We start from the raw sequence: 22,098 nt of genomic DNA, 5'->3' as shown, positions 1-22,098 counted from the left end.
AAAATGTAACATCATCATACTTGTTAATGTATATCCCTGCTAAGTGCCCTTCATGGTGTCTTAATTGTTTATTTAATCTCTGTGTAACTGTGAAATTGGTGATTTTAATTGGTACCAATCATAGCGCTATTTTTATCACTAAGCTAGCATGGCGGGCCATGCCATTTACACCTATTGAGGAATAGGCTCTGGCTGACCTAGATTTTAAGTGCCTCTTTGTTATTTTATTCTTTTATCAAATTTTTAAGCAACAGAGTAATATTCTTAGCTGACTACCAATGTATTTTTGTACGTACCTAAAATCTTTGTATAAATTGTATGCATTTGCACTTTTTATGGTCTGAGGACCGAAATAAAGTTTATGATGGTATTACTTCCAATTGGAAATTTAGAGAGCCATCACTCTTCAACATTAGTAGAATCTTGTATGTTATCACCATAGACTAGATTGATATAACCGTAACTCATTACAGTTGTAACTCAAATGTAATAAGTTGTGGTTGTCCCTTACCAATTATTAGTCGCATATTACCAGTAAGATGGATTTCTCTACTCCCACCTAACTTTATAACATTTTCACTTTAAAATGTATTTTGTTCAGCTGTACCGTACAAATAATATATTCCCTTTATTTAACAATTGTCATATGTACTGTTTCATCTGTTGTGTTCAGTAACATTTCATTTTGAATACGTTTTTTTTTTTTAAACAATTTTTATTAATAACAAAAAGCATCGGTACAAGGCAATGTACATTCCGCATTGGCAAGGCAAAACAAAATCAAGACACTGTTACGCAACTTATTCATGGTCAAGGATACATAACTCTTTTAACCCGGGAATAATTCCATCTGTTATCAGTACAACATTTTTACATGTTCGAGAATATGCGGAGACAGGAATTAGGTACAAGTACATAGACGTCCTAGTGATGGCTACTCGATGAGGGGTTCTCTCCAGTCCCTCCCAACCTGTTCATCAATGTTCGTCTCTTCCTCCTCAGTTCCACCGTGGGAGAGATGCAAATATCGCCCCTATATTTGTTCCACGTTCCCCATTTGTGGTCCCATTTTTTGGGGCATCCTCATCCCTTAAACACAGTTTTTTCAGCAATCATGGCATAGTCAATGTCATTAGCCCAATCCTTTACCCGTGGCAGCACGCCCGCCCCCCACTTTTGGGCAATATTGAGTTTAGCTATTGCCCATCCTATGGTAGCCCACGACGGGAAACATCGTTTACATCGCATTCAGTACAACGCGATGCTGTTACATCACATTCGTTACAACGAACGCGATGTAACCACGCGATGCCATTACAACGCAAGTCTTTACATCGACTTGCGCTAGATGGCGTGCTAACATTACAAATAGTGTAGTTTACTATCCCAACACCTTCCCTACTGTTAAGTGGACTGGAGTTGGAATAGTAAATTACGCTTTTCTAATGTTAGCACGCCATCTAGCGCAAGTCGATGTAAAGACTTGCGTTGTAATGGCATAGCGTAGTAACATCGCAGTCGTTGTAACGAATGCGATGTAACTGCACACGTTGTCATGACTCACGTTGTTACGTCATACATCCGCCCACGACTGTTCCGCCTGCGAAAGGTTAGTCGCCTCCCAGATATTGAGCAGGCAGAGTTTGGGGGATGATTGAATAGATTTACCACATGCCCTGGTTAGTTGCCGGGTGATATCTGTCCAATACCGTTGGATGTGAGGGCTGCCCCAGATAACTTGTATGAATGTGCCAGTCTGGTTGCATCGTCCGAGTCACAGCGGGTCTGGCTTCCTACCCAACTTAAATATTAATTTGGCATCAAAGTAAACCCTATGGAGCACCTTAAGCTGGACCAGTCGGAGTCGCATAGGAATCGCCACCTCCCTAGGGGAGGCGAGCGCCTCTTTCCAGTCCTCATCCTCCATCTCTCCCAGATCACGATCCCAGCCCGACCGTATTTTCAACATTGGGTCTGCTCGGTTATTCACTAAATTTTTATATGTTACGGAGATGGCTTTACGGTCCATTCGATCTAACAATAGCCTATTCTCCAGCGGGGATGAGTCCAGCAGGGGGGTATCCCTGGGGTGGGCCGAGTCAATGGTGTAACTAATTTGTAGATATCTAAAAGCCTCCGAGGGTGCAAGGTGGTATTTAATTTGAAGATCATGAAGTGCGGCCTTTTTCCCCTTCACCCACAAATCCGCCACCCTAGAGATCCCGATCAAGTCCCATTTATCAAACCCTGCACTGGCGCTAAGGCGTCCCAATATATCAGGTTCCCACAACGGAGTCGCCTTAGTAAGCCGGTTATGCCATCCTAGCTTACACTGAACACACCTCCACCGTGTGAGCCGTGGGACCGGTCAACTGTAATTTACGAGGATTCATATAAAGAACCCTGTTATAGACCCCTATCCCATAAGCCAATGGTCCGTTCTGAAATTAGGATCACCGTATGGTCCAAACACCCATCTGTTAATGGCCATCAACTACGATGCCTGATAATATAGACGTAGATCCGGCAGCCCTATAACTCCGTCATACCACCCCATGGTGAGTTTGTAAATAGCAATCCGTGGAAACCGACTCTCCCAAAGCAACCCCCGCACCACCCCCTCAATTTGTGAAAAATAGGAATCAGGGATAGGATTAGGAGCATTTTCCAAGGCATAGAGAAAGCGCGGTAGGGCGAGCATTTTAAACAGGGAGACGCATCCCAAAAGAGTAAGGGGCAGCGACCTCCAATGTGTCACATCCGATTTCAAGCGCTGCAGGGGCCCCCTAAGATTCCTTTCATAAAAAAGATTACCGTTGGATGTAATAAAAATGCCCAGATACTGAAAACCTTGTGCTGCCACTGGGATGTCGTAACCTCAAGGGCTACATGGGGATTCCCCCCAGAGTGCGTACATTTGGGATTTGGACCAATTTATCTGATACCCCGAGTGTGCTCCAAAGATGTGAAAAATGCGTAAGACTCGTCAGAGCGAACGCGTTGGGGAGGCCAGATATAATAAAATATCACCAGTGTAGGGCGACATTCGATCTTCGTGGTCACAGGTCCATTTAAGGCCCCTAATACTCGGGTCCCCCCTGACCCAGACTGCCAACACCAGGGTGAAAAGAAGTGGAGACAGCGGACAACCCTGCCGCATGCCCCGTCGGAAGGAAAAAGGGGCAGAACAGTGACTGTTAACTGTGACATGCACCGTGGGTTGTGCATACAACAGCCTGATCCATCCAATCAATTTAGGGCCAAACCCCATGCGGACCAGAACAGCAAAGAGATATTCCCACTCGATAGTGTCGAATACCACGGTGGCATCCAGTGACAATAGTATCGCTTCCTCCTCTATGGTATCTAACCGCCCCAGCACTCCATGCACGTGTCGGAGATTTCTAGCCGTATTCCTACCGGGCATAAACCCTGACTGACCTGGTGGTCCGTACAGTGGTTATTGCCACCAGGAGGTCCTTATTGGTAGGTTCCGGATCACTATCTTGGGTGTCCTGCTTCTCCTCGTGACTCCTCTGCCACACAAACTTTTCCAACTTGGACTGCGCCGCACTTCATCCACTCCGTCCCATCGCCATGATGTCTCCGCAGTAAGAGGGCCGTAAAGGGGCAGGACTCAGGAGCTACTCGCCGCCACCTGCCGTGGGAAACCCCAAGCGGCCTGTCGGTTTTGGCACCCTACGCCCCTATCCCTCACCGCACAGCACCAGAAGGTGCCCTGCTGATTTTCACTGGGGCGTAAGTTTAGCGACACAAACAGAGCGCAGGGCAATGGAGGCCTCAGAGATGTGCTCTTCCCACCGGGCTAGCAACAGACCACCCGTCCGGCCCAAAGGGAGCTGCCACACTCCAACACAAGTAAAGCAATGAACTCCTGCAAGATGGCGGCCCGCAAAGGAGCACCCTCAGTTGCTTAACTGGGCCCCGGCATCACTGGCGATACCCGAGAGTTGCTGCCACTTCAGATTTGATCAGGGCGACTCACCAGACAACGGTGCGGGAAACGGATCCCCCCTCAAGCCCCCACTGGAAGCAGCAGTGCATGACATAGGGTGGCCCGAAACACTCGGGGCTCACGGCAATGCTGGTGCGGGTGTCTCCGAGGCGAAGGCGCGTCGTACCAGCCAGGCGTGCCACGCAAAGAAAGCCACTGATGCGGGCCGCAGAGACTCGGGGACCCGTAACGTGCTGAAGGAGGAAAAGTGCTGAAGGGCGATGCAGCGCAAGTATGAGGCAGAGTCAGCCGGTAAATCAGGTCCTTGAGCCGATGATCGTGTCCCAGCAGGTGGCCGTATAGCTAGGGCAATGCTCAAGGCACGGGGCAGTTCGAGCAGCATGTACGCCACCTCGCTGGCCAAGGCCGCATCCGCGGCGTTGCGTCGTCCTCCGCCGCCGTAAGGCCGCACCCTCGGTCAGCACAGTCCTGCCTAGTGAGACCGGCGCCTGGAACGTCTCACGCCCCTAGCGCCCAATATGGCTGGAACTCACACCGCACCACGGGCAATGGTGTCAGAGGTAAAGTAGGCGCTCTGGGAGAAGATTAGGCCGGGGCAGATGAGAATGTACGGATTTTTCGGGAATGGCACCACGGAGCTCAGCTACCGTGCGGCCATTCCTGTCGACAGCTAGCCAAACCCCCCATTTTGAATACTTTTGAGGTTACAAGCTTTTTTTGTATATAGTCTTTCCACTTTTTCCATTTCTTCTTTCTTTTCCTTTGCCCTGTTTTCTTTTCACCTTCTCTTCTCCCTTTAAAACCAAAACACTTTTTTCTTCATTTTACATTGCCTTTTCTTTCCTTTCACCTTTTAACTCATGCTCCTTGGCATTACCTAAAAGTATTTTTTAGATGTACTCAACTTTCAAATGCCATACCTCTGTAAGTTGCAATGTTTATTATATTTCGTGTTCGTTTTCTCAATAAACATCTTTACCATACAACATCGAAGTACTAATAATAAAAGTGGCCAAAAACGCAAATGGACAACTTGGAGAGAGCTATGGAGATGACTGTATGAACTCTTGGGATATAAATTAGAAAGCAAAATCTGCTTCCACAATGCTAATATCCGCTGAGTTAATACATATTATTTTTCAGTTCTTTAAAAAAAAAAAGCTATGCATTCCCTGCTTGTGACACCAAATCTCTATTTATGGTCTGGATTATATGTCAGTTTTGTGGTACAATATTTACCCCCGATAAAATGGCATGGGAGCAGATTGTATAGCGAACAAGGTTCTTACTCCAGAAGACTTATGGTGAGTAATAGCACAATACAGGTGAACATAAAAAACACTTCAGTGCAACTTATATAAAATGTTGACAGGGAGGACCTCCAAGCCTTCCAGAAAGTCAATTGAGACCTCTCACAAATATATTAGGTATTATTCTTTGCAAGATTTGCATATTAATTCCATTGGTTTTACAAAAACATTTTATTGATATTAATGCACATGAGCACTACAAAGAAATCACTGTAATAAAATGTCTTCAGGAGAAATTGTGGTAATCATGCTGGACTTTATTATTGACAACGCCATAGATGAATACAATATTTATTGAAGATCAAACCAGTCATCTTGCCAACAGGTACTGAGAATATAACTTTGGACAACCGCTATAAATGCATCACCTACATGAGGACTGAGACAACACAGGAGCATGACAAAGTAGTGAGGGTAGATATCAAAGCAAAGATAAAAATGCAGAAGTATGCTGACAAAAGTAGACATGCCAGCATGTCAGAGATCACCATTGGACGGCAACAAAGAAAATTGTGATTAAGTTCAAAGCACACCCCTGCAAAGTTGTTCATGTCAAAGGAAAGATTCTCTATCTAATTGGTGCTTAATTGCCAACAATGTGCCTTATGCTTAAAATTCCATTGGTCCTGAACAAAAGCACAAGTGACCTCATTCAAAGTTAGATCACAGGTGACAGGTGGACTCATAGAGGCTTGTCTTTCTGAAGATAAACACACAACCCTATACATCATAAGCTATCATGAAAAATAGGGTGACCGCCAACAGGTCATCAGCAAATTGGGCTCTCTCATAGTGTTCAGAACTGAGCCGTAGCACAGAATAAATTTGGCCATGAAATATTTATTACGTCACAAATATTTACTTACCTCCAAATATTGTGATTGATAGACATCTTAAAATGTTTATGACTTTTTTGTCTTTGATCAATTTTATTTTCTACCAGAAATGGACTTTTCACAGTTATTCCATCACTTCTTTAAGATGTGGAGGTAAAGCAAACACATATAGCTACAGAAGCAGACAATGTATGTGAGCTGCTTTGCAACTCATGAGATTTAAGCAGTGGGATGACAAATTTCAAAATTTAAGTATTTCTGTAACTTTTTCTAACTTAAGTAACTGATTGTGTAAGCCAGGTTATCAATCACCATTCATTACTAACATTTGGGTTTCCAATGAAGATTTTATTACAAGACAATGAGGTGGTACAATATGCAATATATTTTTAATAATTTTGCTAGCAGCAGCAATGAGTGGCAACATAATAAAGGCAATTATGGCACTATATAAGAATTGGCACTGGAGCCATCGCCCTCTCTTATTGTTGCTTCAGGCAAAGTGTGTGCTCTTATAAGCTCTCTCTCTCTCTCTCTCTTGCAGCATCTTCCTCTGTTTCATACTCCCCTTTGCCACACTCTGTACTTCACCTTTCAAATTGCTAACTAAAGTAAGAAATTTCCGATCCATTGCTTCTTTGTTTATTTTGTTTTCTCCACCAAGCTTATCTTAATCTTCGTTTTCCACTCCTTTACAAATTATTGCTAGCCCTTAAACTCACTTTACTCACATGGGACTTTTCTTATCAGTGCTGTTTAGCTCTGAAAACTCCCTAATCAGTCCTTCCCGCTCCCCCCGAGCTGGAGCTGCATCTCTCACATGTGACCTATTTTTAGGAGTGAGCAGGGCTTTCCTAGCTCTTTCTGGTCATTAACTTCATCCTGCTTAAACCAAAACAAAATCATGCACATAAAAAGGGAGAATTCCAGTGCCAATTTTAACAAACTGTGAGTTTTCGCCTAGCAGCAGCCTTCTACCTTTCTCTCTCTCTCTCTCTCTCTCTATATATATATATATATATATATATATATATATATATATATTCACTGAAAAAAACATAGGTTTCAGGCCTGATATAGTTAGGAATTAGCATTTAAAAAACCTTAGAAATTCACTGAAAAAACAAAAGGTTTTAGGGGTGTTATAGTTAGCTGGACATTTCACTCGAACAAAGCCATTGAAATTCCTCCGATGTAGTTAGTTGTACTAACTACATCTCGCGCGCTCGCACTCCACTGCTGATGATGTCACATATTACATAATTCATGACATGGTCAGTGACATCACCCAAGTTAAAACGCGCCACAGGGCGTGTTTGCACAGTATCACCTCAGGCCCCGCCCCCTACCTTCACCACTGTGCAAACGCGCCCCGTGGCATGTTTTAAGTTGGGAGATTAAGTCCCGTTGAATCCTGAGGTCCCCTGGCGGCCAACTAGCCCACCAGGTACCTCCAGTAAGCGCCACGGAGCTGCGTTGCAGAGAGGTGTAAAAAGGGGTGTGGCCTCATTACACCTCTCTGCAATGCAGCCCCCTGGTGCATACTGGAGGTTCCTGGTGGGCTAGTTGGCCCCCAGGGACCCCAGTATTCAAGGGGAATTAGATCCCCCTCTGCAAACGCACCAGGGGGCGCGTGTGCAGAGTGGTGCAAGGAGGGGGCGTGGCCTCCGGCCTGATCACTTCTTTTTTTTTTTTTTAGAAGGGGAGCTGTGTAGCCCCCTTCTTTTTCTAATTTATTGGCCCCCCTCCCGAGGCCATAACTTGCCCCGGGGACCCCATCCCCTGGGGCATGGCCCTTTTTTTGTTTTTTGCAGGGGGGCTGCCTTGCCCCCCTCCTGTGGCCCATTTTGACCCCGTGGACCCCATATCTATCTATCTATCTATCTATCTATCTATCTATCTATCTATCTATCTATCTATCTATCTATCTATCTATCTATCTATCTATCTATCTATCTATCTATCTATCTATCTATCTATCTATCTATGTATATTATCTACTGGCGGTCGCCAATAGATAGTTATAGTTAGGACCTATTTTCCATAGAAAATCCGCAACATTCTATTCCCAATAAGTCTGGCGCCGGTTGATGAATCCTCGCAACATTTTCCAAACTTTTGGCCAGCTTCGCTTCGCTCCTACCCTGAAAGTTTCATGGTGATTCGTCAAGCGGGGGCCGAGAAAAATGGGGGGGTCCCAAAATGCATTTTTCCCATGCAATTTCCCATAGGATCTGTTGTCGCAGCTACAGCCCGAACCGCTGAACGGAATGACACCAAATTTGGCAAAGAGGTAGTCCTCAGTTCAGACTCTTGCCTTTTTGCATAAATGGTGTGAATCCGTTCAGTAGTTCCTGAGAAAATTAGAGTTAAAAGTACATATATAACTATGGCGGGGGAGGATCCGCGGACCCTACCCGCACTGTAAGCGCACCCTCCTCGAACCGAGCGCGCACCCTCCCGATCGCGCGCTGAATGCTAATTGGCTGTCGAGTGTCTGTCTACATTCGAAACCAGGAACTGTTGGCGGCCATTTTCTGCCTCAGTAGAAGCGAGGCTGAAGAAGCAAGGGAAATAAGTGTGTAAAATATATAAAGGGGGCAGAGTGGAAATACTCTGACCCTGTAGAGGTGCTTAGGGGGTCCCAGAAGGTGCGCGCATCCTATCGCGTTTGGTGCACAGATCCTCTCACATTGTGTGCGCGGATCCAAGGAAACATAAAATTTTAAAAATATAAGAAATCATTGGTTGTATGACAACTTTCTACACTGAAGGGTACTGTTTATATTTCCATTTTTTAAAGGCATGATTCTTATTGGTTAACAAAAACTGATTGTAAGGAACATTATATATGATAAGCTGATATGTTGAAAAGTCAAGCACACTTGCTGTCTTGTTTAGCAACATTGTGTGCTGAACTTGTGACCTGTGCCCTCAGTGCAGTGTTCCATGACCTGTTTCTATGGTAACAGGCAGAAGGCAGATTGGGGGAAGGGTTGAAATGTATTTCATTTGGAAAGGGTTGAAATGTTTAACCAATAGAAATGTGTGTTTGCTTTTGAATTTATGTGTGAAGGATTGTGATTTGATGTTTACATGTATATGTGTGGAAAATGAAAGGGAAACTTTTCCATTCTTTGTTTTTGCTGAGCGGTGCACAGTGCAGAGATTCTGTAAAAGAAAATCTGGTGTGTGACTGATACACTTCTTAATCTACAAAACAACTTGAAAGGTGAGTTATTTAATTGTGAGGGGATGTATGTAGACTATTTTGATTTTAATCAGACTGATGTATCTCTCCTGCTAAAGTGTAGGGAGTACTTTTTTTCTCTACAATCTTATTGACAGTGTGTGTGCATGTAGAAACTATTCTGTGATAAGCATTTGTGTTTTTCATGTGTTTGCAGACAGATAATTGTGCTGTTTTATATTTTGGTAGAATTAGAAACCAGTCATTGTTTATGAATTTGTGAAATGAGTTATGTTTCTATATTAAAATGTAGTACTCCTTCTAGATGAAGAAATGTGTTTTGGTATAGTGCAAGGGATAGTTTTGTTTGTCTAGAATCACACAGTGAGTATGTGTGCATTTGGGAACCACTGTGAGAGAAGCATTTGGTAACATCGTGTATTTGCTGACAGATAACTGTTTTAAAACCTGTCATGTTGTCAAGTTTTAGTAGCATTAGAAGCCAGTCTTTGCTTATGCATTGATAAAATAAGTCATGCTTTGACACTAATGTGCTGTACTTTAATATGTAGATTGTGTGTAGTCTCCTTACCCCTTGCACAGTAGTGAATGAGTTTTGGTAAGCTGCTAGGGATAGTGTTGCTTGTCTAGAATCACACTGTGAGTCTGTGTGCATTTGGGAACCACTGTGAGAGAAGTATGTGGTAACATTGTGTATTTGCTGACAGGAATCTGTTTTAAAACCTGTCTTGTTGTCAAGTTTTAGTAGCATTAGAAGGCAGTTTTTGCTTATGCTTTGATTAAATGAGTCAGGCTTTGACACAAAAGTGCAGTCCTGAAATATGTAGATTGTGTGCAGTTCCCTTACTACTTCCACTGTAGTGAATGAGTTTTGGTAAACTCTCAGGGATAGTGGTGCTTGTCTAGAATCACACTGTGAGTTAGTGTGCATTTGGGAACCACTGTGAGAGAAGCATTTGGTAACATCGTGTATTTTCTGACAGATAACTTTTTTAAAACCTGTCATGTTGTCAAGTTGTAGTAGCATTAGAAGCCAGTCTTTGCTTATGCGTTGATTAAATGAGTTAGGCTTTGACACAAAAGTGCAGTCCTGAAATATGTAGATTGTGTGCAGTTCCCTTACCACTTCCACAGTAGTGAATGATTTTTGGTAAACTCCTAGGTATAGTGGTTGTTGTCTAGAATCACACTGTGAGTCTGTGTGCATTTGGGAACCACTGTGAGAGAGAAGCATTTGGTAACATTGTGTACTTGGTGACAGATAACTCTTTTAAAACCTGTTATGTTGTCAAGTTTTAGTAGCATAAGAGGCCAGTCTTTGCTTATGCATTGATAAAATGATTCATGCTTTGACACTAATGTGCTGTACTTTAATATGTAGATTGTGTGTAGTCTCCTTACCCCTTGCACAGTAGTGAATGAGTTTTTGTAAGCTGCTAGGGATAGTGTTGCTTGTCTAGAATCACACTGTGAGTCTGTGTGCATTTGGGAACCACTGTGAGAGAAGCATTTGGTAACATTGTGTATTTGCTGACAGATAATTGTTTTAAAACCTGTCTTGTTGTCATGTTTTAGTAGCATTAGAAGCCAGTTTTTGCTTATGCTTTGATTAAATGAGTCAGGCTTTGACACAAAAGTGCAGTCCTGAAATATGTAGATTGTGTGCAGTTCCCTTATCACTTCCTTAGTAGTGAATGATTTTTGGTAAACTCCTAGGTATAGTGGTTGTTGTCTAGAATCACACTGTGAGTCTGTGTGCATTTGGGAACCACTGTGAGAGAAGCATTTGGTAACATCGTGTATTTTCTGGTATTTTCATGTTGTCAAGTTTTAGTAGCATTAGAAGCCAGTCTTTGCTTATGCATTAATAAAATGAGTCATGCTTTGACACTAATGTGCTGTACCTAAATATGTAGATTGTGTGCAGTACCCTTATCTCTTCTAGACTAGTGAATGTGTTTTGGTAAACTCCTAGGATAGTGTTGCTTGTCTAAAATCGCACTGTGAGTCTGTGTACATTTGGGTAAGGATTGTGATAGAAGCATTTGGTAACATCATGTATTTGCTGACAGATAACTGTTTTAAAATCGGTCATGTTGTCAAGATTTAGTAGCTTTAGAAGCTATTCTTTGCTTATGCATTGAAAAAATGAGTCAGGGTTTGACACTAAAGTGCAGTACCATGTACTATTCTCTTCACTGTGCCAGAACTGAAAATTAAAAAGCTTTACCCAGGCACTGTCCTAGCAGTAGTCTGATGATTTAGTCAGTTTCCAAGTACTCATGTTGTGAACCATACATTAACACATAGACTGCTTCAAATGTCTATGCAGTATGCATGCAGTCTTCTAACATACTATACACTTGTATTTCACATCTTCAATTCCCTAGTCAGTATCCATACAGTCCAGCAAACATCCTGTCACTCTCTTTACACTCCTCTAGTGACCCATTCAGTACCAAGTACTAATCCATTCACTGTGTCAAAAGCCAACCACTTATAAATTCACCCAGGCACTCTCTTTGCTGTACTCTAATCATTCCGTCAATTCCCAAGTACTCATGCAGTGAGCCAGGCCTTAGCACATAGACTGCTTCACATGCCTATTCACTATGCATGCAGGCCTCTAGCCACCTACACAGTTGTCTTTCACACCTTCAATTCCCCAGTCAGTATTCATACACTTCTAGCAAACACCCTGTCACTCACCCAGTGTGTCTCCTTATAGTACTGTAATCATTCAGTCAGTTAGCATGTAGTCTTTTAGTGAGGTAGGCTTTAGGGCATGAACTGCTTCAAAGTAGTATGCACTATGCATGTAGTGTTTTAACCATCGTCACACTTGTGGTTCAGGGCTATAGTTTCTCAGTCAGATTTTATATAAAATGTGTTTGTACAGTAATGGAATAGTATACATTTGAAAGTTATTAATATACATTTATTTGTGATTCTTTTTTACAGATACAGAACAGGAGTGTTTCTCATCCGTTGTTTGGATGAAGGGTCCTTCGGTGTTTCATCATACTTGCCGTGCCGTACGAGTATTTCTTGTTAGGATCCCCTTGCAACAGAACTCTTTTGCAAATCTTGCACGTGACCAAGGTGGCATTGATCTTTGTTTGCCCCTCGGGAAAAGTACAAAATTTCCACACCACTGAAGAAAAACGTTGTGGGCGTGGTGCGTCCTCCAAAAATTCATCCTTAGATTCTGTGAATATTTTAAAGCGACAACATTTACAGTTTTTGTAAGTTAAACTTATAAAATGTTGTTAGCTGTAAGCATTTTATATATCTGTGATTTGTATCTTGTGGTATTTTGTTGAGAATAGCATGTTGGTTCTTTTTTTAACAATCTTTTTGATTGTTTTTTTTTTGCCAGCTGTTAAGTGATGAGTACGATTGAAATCACTATTTTTAGTGAAATTCAATATATTCTGAGAACAGCAAAAAAGGCAAACAAATTACTTTGTGGAAATTATGCTGTGTTGTAAAAAATATATTATTACATGTTATAATTTTTTTTTCCTTTTCTTTCACAGATCCAAATTTAAAAATAAGCAATTTATATGAATTTAGATTGCAATGAAAATCTGAAAGAAATGTATACCATTTTTTATTGCTATTACTGTGAAGGTAAGTTTAACTAAGTCTCAATATGCAGAATGAGGAGGTCTGTAAGAAGCTACAATGTTGAAACGCGTTTCTAAAAACACTCTGTTTATACCTATGTAGTTTTGAAATCTGACCATAATCAGATATCATGTGACCTGCAAAAAAAGAGATTTGAGGGGTTCATAATATTTCGCATTGTAGCTATTGAAGGACCGCAATTATTTCAATCATTCTTCTTTGAACATCTTTGCAGACAAAACTCTGTGCTTACCTTCTATCATTCACAAGGAATTTTTAAACTGGAAATATGTCACTTTTTGTAACATAGTTATTGCGCAAGACACTCTTTCATATTTACAAAGAGAGGAAAAGGCACTCTGTGCACTTTTTATACTCCATGTAAATACAACCTCATTATGCACACCAGTTTGCGTTGAAAGGGTGTTCTATAAGTGTTGTTGTGCATGATTGCACTGAATACTCATAGAACAAGACACAAGTCTAGATTTGTCAGTAATCATAAAGCTCTATTTGTGTGTCAATGCTGCACAATTCTAAAATTGGTGTAGGAAAGTACAACAAGGAGAATTGTTTTCATTTCTCCACATTTTTAAATCTTCAATGCATGCTACAATGCTCAGCATACATTGAAGGAGAAAAATGCCTTTACTGATTGTTTTTGTGCAGGAAGGTGTGTCTTCCTGCACAAAAACAAACAGCTCATGACACAGATATCCTTGCACTATGGTGCAAGGGTGCCTGTGTCACCACATGGCTGCAGTTTAAGCAGTCGTGCAGAGAGAAGCATAGATTTGCAACATATTTATGTATATATGTTGCATCCCTGTGCTTCGGAAGTACTACAAAACACTGTAGTTAAAGAGGTTACTGTGTGATGCTGCAGCACTTCCTCATAGTTCTGCACTTATACATTCACCATACGCTACTAATGCATTCATTCACTCAATTACGTACTACACATACATTCATCTAAACTTTCACACACTAGCACAGAAATGTAGCTCTTTTTTTAAACCAGGAAAGTTAGTTCTTACAAGAACTTTTTTTTTCTTCTTTTATATTTTTTTTGGGTTTTTCTGAACAATTGTGAATTTTTGGGGGGTTTTCTGCAAAAAACAAAAACAAAAACAAAAAACAAAACATTAGGAACCAAACAATGAACTTCAGGGAAAAATAAAAAAAAACAAAAAAAACCGAGGAAATGTGACTTTCTTGCCGGCGGCAGATCAGATCGATCGACTGCTCACCGTAACACAAAGCCGCATTGCACTTAGTGCGGAGCACTTTTAAATATTGAAATTGAGGACGGATGTCCAAGTTTTCGGCTGATGGATGCACTCTTGAAGTGCTCAGCTGCGATGAGGTGGAAGGCACAGGAGCAGGAGTGTTTCTCATCCGTTTGCACTCTTCTCGTGCAAGATTGTTCGGATGAAGGGTCCTTAGGTGCTTCATCATACTCGCCGTGCCGCACGAGCATTTCTTGTTAGTATCCCCTCGCGACAGCACTCTTTTGCAAATCTTGCACGTGACCAAGGTGGCATTGGTCTTTGTTTGCCTCGCGGGAAAAGTAAAAAATGTCCACACCACTGAAAAACGTGGTGTGCGTGGTGTCTTCTCCAAAAATTCATCCTCAGATGTATGAGCAGATGCAGGTGATGCCTGCTGCTCTGAAGCCATTTTTGGTAGAAAAAAGTTAGAGCTAAGTGTAAACTTAGTCTAAAAAAATCTTCTTCTCTGCAAAGAGATGCTCCTCCAAAGAAGGTCAAAGAAGAATGATTGAATTGGGTGGGTTCTTTCAATAGTTAGAAGAGGAAGTGTAATGAACCAATCAAATCTCTTTTTTTGCAGGTCACATGGGATCTGCGCACCCTGCGCATACGCAGTACGGACCCAGCGCGCATCCGCGAAATTGAATTAAAAAGAAATATAGGATTAGATGTACAAATATATTACTTTTAAGACTAGTTAAGAGTTTGTCTTCAATTAATATTCACATGAAATACATATATATGTTTTTGAAATGTTAAATATTTTGCGGGATCCGCGCACCTACCGCGTCATAGACGCAGTTGACGCATCGCAGAAGCGCGTAAACGTCGCATTACGTACATCGAACATGTCACGTATATGCTGGGAGTCGCGTACCGGTCGCATTGCGATCGTGCACAAAACACTTACACAATGCATACCATGCGCGGATGCTATCGCGTAGGGATCGAGAACGGTGCGCATATGGTGCGCGTATCCAAAAACATGGAAAGAAATATATAAAATAAAGTTTGGAACATATAGTTAAAAAAATATTTTGAAAAATATGTTTGAAAAACCCATTAAATTCAAATCATATTTTTTAATTTTTCAAAGAATTAATTGAAAAAATAAGTTAAAGAAATGGTGCTAAAAAAGTATTAAAAAAAATATATATAATTAATGAAATTGACACACTGAATTTGAAAAATATAGAAATCCAATCAAAATCATTAAACATGATATCTTTAGAGATAAGTTATAGATAGGAATTAGCATTTAAAAAACCTTTGAAATTCACTGAAAAAACCATAGGTTTCATGCACGTTATAGTTAGGAATTGGCATTTAAAAAACCTTTGAAATTCACTGAAAAAACGAAAGGTTTCAGGGGCGTTATAGTTAGCAATTGGCATTTAAAAAACCTTAGAAATTCACTGAAAAAACCATAGGTTTCAGGGGCGTTATAGTTAGGAATTGGCATTTAAAAAAGCTTAGAAATTCACTGAAAACACCATAGGTTTCAGGGGCGTTATAGTTAGCTGGACATTTCCCTCATACAAAACCCTAGAAATTCCCCTGTTATAGTTAGTTCAGCTAACTATAACTCGTGCCCCCACAATGCACTGCTGATGACGTCACATATTACATCACTCATGACATGGTCAGTGACATCACTGATGACATCACTGATGACATCTCAAATGACATCACTGATGACATCACTGATGATGTCATCCATGTGATAAATTAGTGCATCTTCTCACACCCTAATATAACCTTTGATACACAGACTCAAAATTTCAGATGACCATTTTGAAAACCATAGATACTCCAATACCAATAACTACATACCCACTCATTGACTCTTAGGTCTACATACACCTCCACTCACTCCCCTGTACAGTCACTCATACTTACAGTCACTCCGTACAAGACTATCATATGCATTTATACACCTATATAGACACTCAGACACCACCAATCATCCCTTGAGGTACTGACACACCTAGTCAGTTGTGCAAATAATTAAACACAGTCCAATTTACTCACCTATACAGTTAAACACACTCAAGTTCACTTACTCAAAAAAATTCTAACAAATTCTGACACTCTTATACAATTACTAATACAAGCACACACTCATCCATACAGCCACTCCCGCAATCACACACTCTCACATATAGATAGTTATATACTCTTACACACATATACAATGCGTTTCACATATGTAGTTACTGACACATGTACAACTGAGCTATACATTCAATCTATTTATTTTCTATTTCTATTTAGGGGGTTTTGTAAAGCGCTTGGTGACGCCCAGCGGCGTGTCCCCGCGCTGAGGAGCAGATACTTACTGGAACCTACAGAAGTGGAATACCTTACTGTTCGAATAGTGCAGTTTTAAGCTTGGCTCTAAAGATTAGTTCTGATGGTTCTAGTCGCAATGCTCTGGGAAGTGTGTTCCATCTAGAAGCTGCAAGGTACCTAAAGGATCTTCCGCCCATCCGTGCTCTAGACACCTTGGGGATAGCCAGGAGTCCTGAGCCGGAAGATCTCAGGGAGCGGGACGGCTCATAAGACGTCAGCAGTCCTTTCAAAGGGAGAGGAGACCTCCCATTGATGATCCGATGGCACGTGCATAGTGCTTTGAATTCTACCCTGCTTCTGATCGGGAGCCAATGCAAAGACCGGAGGGCCGCTGAGGATGCGGCTCTTCTGGGTAGTCTAAGCACTAGTCGGGCAGCGGCATTCTGTAAGACCTGTAGGCGGCTCAAATTCTTCTCCAAGGTCCCTAAATAGAGAAGATTGCCATAGTCCATCTTTGATGTGACTAGTGCATGCACCAGGGTTTGACGGGCTCTTACAGGTAAAAACTTCAATGCCTTCCTGAGACTTTTGAGGGTCCCGAAGCATGATCCGACCACCCGATTGATCTGGGGGCCAAAGGTCAGGTCAGTATCGAACCAGATGCCCAAGTTCTTTGCTTTCTGGCACGGGATGGGTATTGGACCTAGGCATGGTGGCCACCATGCCGACGTCCATGCCGATCGGCCTCCCCCCACGACCAGCACCTCGGTCTTGCCTCCGTTAAGCTTGAGACAATTGGCAGACATCCAGGCAGCTAGATCTTGCATGCAAGCTCTGAAGATGTCCGCCGAAAGATCGGGTGCGCGCGACAGGGAGATGACCAACTGCGTGTCGTCGGCATAAGACACCATTCGGAGGCTGTGACTCTCTACTAAGGTGGCAATCGGGGCAACATAAAGATTAAAAAGTGTTGGACTCAGGGACGAGCCCTGCGGCACCCCCTGGTCCAAAGCGATTCGCTCAGAGTAATGGTCACCTTGCCTCACTTGGAAGCCTCGGCCTGCAAGAAATGAATAAATCCATTTCAGCGCTGCCCCTCTCACCCCACCTTTGTTCAGACACTGTAGCAAGATGGAATGTGCTACAGTGTCGAACGCCGCGCTGAGGTCTAAGAGGATTAAAGCCATGGTTTGTCCCTCGTCAGCACCTTGCCTGAGGGTTTCGGTAGCCCTGAGAAGGGCAGACTCCGTGGAATGACGGGGCCGAAACCCAAATTGGGTAGGGTGAAGAAGGTTGCTTTCCTCCACATATTTCATTAGCTGTTTGTTTACCACCTTCTCCGCTACCTTAGAGAAATAAGGCAGCAGAGAAATGGGGCGTAAATTGTCCAGCTTCTCAAAGCTAATGTTGGGCTTCTTGTGGAGGGGAAGCACCACAGCCTGTTTCCAATCCTCAGGTATAGAACTGGATCGAAAGGAGACATCTAGCAGGTGCCTGATGTAAGGTTCAAGTGTCCCCCAGACTGTCACTCAACCTTATTGGGGATGCGGGATCTCGAGGGGAGCCAGATTTGACAGATCTGCAAATTTTAACTAAATCCTCCGGTAAGGGGATAGTAAACTGGAGTAGCAGATTTTGATCGGCTTCATCTCCTGCTGAGTCTGCAGGCTCTTCCGCTACAGGTGGTATATCGGGAAAAGCAGAATAAATCTTAGACACTTTGTCTCCGAAGTAGTTAGCAATGCGATTGCATGCTGCTGCTGAGTGGTCTTCATCTTGAGTAAAGGTTTTTGGGGTGGATAGGGACTTATATATGCTGAACAGTTCCCTGGCGGAATTTTCTGCCCCGTGTATTCTGTCTGCATAGTATGTGGCTTTCTCTATCCGGATAACACACTCATACATACACTCACCCAACCATACAGTCCATCACAGTTGCACTGTTAAAACCATGCACCCATAGAATCACCCACTTACACATCTATGCACAGAGTCACACACACCTTACCCACACAAACACTCAGGCACCCATACAGATACTGAGACAACCAATCAATAACCCATATAGACACTCATATAGCTATTCACAAAACCATGCAGCCACTTATACACCAACACACAGACACATACAGACATTCACACAGTTTAGTCACTAGTCTGCAGTAAGATACATTTAATGACTCACTTATAGAGTCAGTTACGCACCTAGAAAATCACCCATTCACAAACTTATACACCCACTCATTCTTCCATTGGCCTTTCACTATAAGTATGTAAAACATATTTAAACTTTTCAGAAAAACATGCATTTACTGGACGATGTCACCAGTGATGTCATCAGTGATGTCATTTGAGATGTCACCAGTGATGTCATCAGTGATGTCACTGACCATGTCATGAGTGATGTAATATGTGACGTCATCAGCAGTGCATTGCAGGGGCGCGAGTTATAGTTAGCTGAACTAACTATAACAGGGGAATTTCTAGAGTTTTGTACGAGGGAAATGTCCAGCTAACTATAACGCCCCTGAAACCTATGGTTTTTTCAGTGAATATATATATATATTACCTACTGGCGGTCGCCAGTAGGTAGATATAGTTAGGACCTATTTTCCATAGGAAAATCGCAACATTCTATTCCCAATAACTCTGGCGCCAGTTGACGAATCTTCGCGCAATTTTTCAAACTTTTGGCCAGCTCTGGTCCGCTCCAATCCTGACAGTTTCACGGTGATTCGACAAGCGGGGGCCAAGAAAAAAGGGGGGTCCCTAAACGCATTTTCCCCATGCATTTTCCCTTAGGACCTTTAGCCGCAGCTACAGCCCGAATTGCTGAACGGAATTACACCAAATTCGGCAAAGAGGTAGTCCTCAGTTCAGACATGTGTCTTTTGCTTAAATGGTGTAAATCCGTTCAGTAGTTCCTGAGAAAATTAGAGTTAAAAGTAAATATATATCTATGGCCTCGGAGGATCCGCACACCCTCCCGATCACAAGCTAAATTTTAATTGGCTGCCAACACTCTGAATCAGGAAGTGTTGGCAGCCATCTTGTGCCTTGGTAGAACCGAGACACAAGAAACCCCCCCAAAAAAGGCACAAAACGCGAAAAGGGGGCAGGGTAAAAACACCCTGACACCCTAGGCCTGCTCAGGGGGTCCCACAAGGACAGAGCGTTGCACAGTGTTGTAAAAAGGGGCATGGCCTCATTACACCTCTCTGCAACGCAGCTCTCTGGCGCATACTGGAGGTACCTGGTGGGATAGTTGGCCCCCAGGGGACCTCTGGATTGAAGAGGAATTAATTCCCCAACTTAAAACGTGCCACAGGGCATGTTTGCACACGTCACCTCAGGGCCCGCCCCCTTCCTTCACCATTGTACAAATATTCCTCTAAAATCAACCGAACTACGAATTCCGATTTACTCACCTGCTATCAGGAGAGAACCCAGGGCTGCATCTTTTAGCCCAGCACCGACCCTGAAAAGTAATTCTAAGCGTACTTACCAGTAACTTGTATTTCCTTCCATAGGAATCCATTGGGTGGTTTTCACCAGAAAAGTTTCTAAGTGTCCAATTTTGAAACGTACAAATATTCCTCTAAAATCAGCCGAACTACGAATTCCGATTTACTCACCTGTTCTCAGGAGAGAATCCAGTGCTGCATCTTTTAGCCCAGCACTGACCCTGAAAAGTAATTCTAAGCGTACTTACCAGTAACATGTATTTCCTTCCATAGGAATCCATTGTGTAGTTTTCACCAGAAAAGTTTGTGTCCATTTTTGAAACGTACAAATATTCCTCTAAAATCAGCCGAACTACGAATTCCGATTTACTCACCTGTTATCAGGAGAGAACCCAGGGCTGCATCTTTTAGCCCAGCACTGACCCTGGAAAGTAATTCTAAGCGTACTTACCAGTAACTTGTATTTCATTGCATAGGAATCCATTGGGTGGTTTTCACCAGAAAAGTTTCTAAGTGTCCAATTTTGAAACGTACAAATATTCCTCTAAAATCAGCTGAACTACGAATTCCGATTTACTCACCTGTTATCAGGAGAGAACCCACTGCTGCATCTTTTGGCCCACCACTGACCCTGGAAAGTAATTCTAAGCGTACTTACCAGTAGCTTGTACTTCCTTCCATAGGAATCCATTGTGTGGTTCTCACCAGAAAAGTTTCGGTCTATTTTCACAAACTAAAAATATTCCTTAAAAATCGTGTATGACTTAAACAAATTCTTTCAACTGTTTACAGGAGATTCACCAGTGCTGGATCCAGGATCCAACAATGAGTAAGAAAAAGTAACGATAACACTACTTACCTGGTAAGTGAATTTTCTGCCATAGGAAAACATTGGTGATTCTACGTGAAAAAATGTCTGTGTCAAAGTCAACTTTTAAAATACAATAATATTTCTTAAAAATCACTACTGTAACAAAAGCGCTTTTATTTAACTGTTTACAGGAGATGTCCAAGGACTGAATCTAGGATCCAGTCCTGTGGTTAGAAAAGTAATCCATAAAGTAACTAATTGCATTTGACTAGAAATTCACATTGAGCTCAATGTTGCATGGTGTTGCCCATTGCAACAACTGTAACTACTGTACTTAAAAGTCTATTGCCTATTTGCAAAGTATTTAAACTAAAGTAATTCATTCTGAGAAAGTATATTTTGTATTGTAATGTATAATGTAATTAAAAAAATAAATATCTAAAAATAGTTTAAAAAATTTAGTAAATCAGTATAAAAAAAATCAGTATAACAATTAATACATTAAAAATTGTCATTTACAAATTACTAATTCCGAAATATTTCAGGCCTGAAACCTATGGTTTCAGGCACGTTATAGTTAGGAATTAGCATTTACAAAACCATAGAAATTCACAGAAAAAACCATAGGTTTCAGGGGCGTTATAGTTAGCTGGACATTTCCCTTGAACAAAACCATTGAAATTCCCCCGTTATAGTTAGTTCAGCTAACTATAACACGCGCCCCGTAATGCACTGCTGATGACGTCACATATTACATCACTCATGAGATGGTCAGTGACATCACTCATGACATCACTGATGACATTTCAAATTACATCACTGATGACATCACTGATGACATCATTCAGTGTCTGTGTGTTTCTGTAAAGATTAAATATGTTTATTATATATAGGGAAAGGCATATTGAAGAATGAGTGGGGTATAAGTGTGTGAATGGAGGATTTTGTAGGTGCGTGACTAACTCTATAAGTGAGTGATTAAACGTATCTTAATGAATGCATGGGTTAGTGACTAAACTGTGTGAATGTCTGTATCCGTCTGTTTGCTGGTGTGTAAGCGGCTGCATGGGGTTGCAAATAGCTACATGAGTGTCTATCTGGGTTATAGATTGGTTGTCTGAGTATCTGTATGGGTGCCTGAGTGTTTGTGTGGGTGGGTGGGGTGTGTGTGTGACTCTGTGCATAGATATGTGAGTGGGTGATTCACTGGGTGCATGGTTTCAAGAGTGCATCTGTGATGGACTGTATGGGTGGGTGAGTGTGTGTATGGTTGTGTTAGTGAGTAAATGTATATTTC

This window comes from Triturus cristatus, chromosome 11 (genome assembly GCF_964204655.1).
Source record: "Triturus cristatus chromosome 11, aTriCri1.1, whole genome shotgun sequence".
Taxonomy (NCBI): Eukaryota; Metazoa; Chordata; class Amphibia; order Caudata; family Salamandridae; genus Triturus; species Triturus cristatus.
This window is presented reverse-complemented; position numbering follows the sequence as displayed.